Genomic DNA, 1,527 nt, shown 5'->3' with positions numbered 1-1,527 from the left:
ACAAACATCTAATTATTAAAGTGGAAAAACTATCTGAAAAGCCATTTTTATTTATAATTTCAAATGTGTATGTATGTATGTATGTTTGTGTATATATGTATATATATGTACATATATATGTATGTATATATATGTGCATATATATATATATATATATATATATATATATATATATATATATATATATATATATATATATATATATATATATATATATATATACATACATATATATATTGAGAAAAAGGAGGCAGTCAGAATTTTGGATAATTCTTTATGGTAATTCTGATGAAGGCTGGAGGGTATATAAGCTGAAACGTGTTAACAACAAACAAGATGAGGACAAATATCCGTCAAATGTAAATAATGTAAATAATAAACATATCTAGTCCCGTAACTTTTTTATACCACTTTGTATATATTTGAGATGTATATATATATAAGGGATACTTCCTTGCTTTGATATCACATGATAGCTGTAAATGAATATTGCCTTCATACAAGTAATGATTTACATTTTCAATTTGCTTAAAGAGCATGTTTGGTGATAGGAAAATATTAGCTCACTTGAAAACAGTGTAAAAGATGAACAACAAGGGGGTACATTTGCCTCAGTGAATTCTTTCTGACCCATGCAAACATGGAAAAGTGGAAGTTAAAAGGATAGTAATATAATGATGCTGAAGGCAAAATCAGATATTATATTTTCCTCTCTACAAACACAAGAAACAAAAACTGAAAAAAGTAAAAAATATTAAAAAATTAAACAAACTATACACTTACAAATTTTTTCCATAGAAAAATACTGTAAATGACTTAACATTTTAAAGTGCTTGACTTCTTAGAAAAGGGAACGATAAATACATATATGTAATCTTTATATTTCATGCAAGAATATATATAACACATAATTTTTTTTAGTTGTTTCTATATATTCAAACAGTGTTGTTTACATTATTTCAACTGGAAGCTTTATCTCCAACTTGAACCGATCAATTCTTTATTTTTATGCTAAGATATGCTAAATCCATAAACATATCTGACCATCAAATTCTATATTTATGTGATACTCTCTCTCCCATCCACATCTCTCTCTTCTCTCTCTCTCTCTCTCTCTCTCTCCCTCTCTCTCTCTCTGCTGTTCTTTTTTCCTTTTCTGTGTCTCTTACATTCTTTTTGTTATAACATCTCTCATTTCTGTCCCATTTTCACCCTCTCATTCTCTTGCTCTGTGCCTAGCTTGCTCTTGTTTCATTCTTCAGTCTCACAACCTATGTATTTGATCCATCAGGAAATATTTTATAAAATATAACTCTGATTTATATCTGCTTCTTGTACTGCAGTTTAGCTTTTATGGTCTCATTTTGTTTATTTATTTATTAACATCAATTCAAGTTACAAATATTTATCTCTGTATAAAGCAAAATGTACCTGCTTGTATATATTTACATATACCTATAGACATTTATGATATATGCATATGTCTATATATACATACATAAAGAAAAATATAAATATCTATATGTA

Source organism: Octopus bimaculoides, chromosome 4, assembly GCF_001194135.2.
Source record: "Octopus bimaculoides isolate UCB-OBI-ISO-001 chromosome 4, ASM119413v2, whole genome shotgun sequence".
Classification (NCBI taxonomy): domain Eukaryota; kingdom Metazoa; phylum Mollusca; class Cephalopoda; order Octopoda; family Octopodidae; genus Octopus; species Octopus bimaculoides.
Note: the sequence above shows the minus strand (reverse complement) of the source record.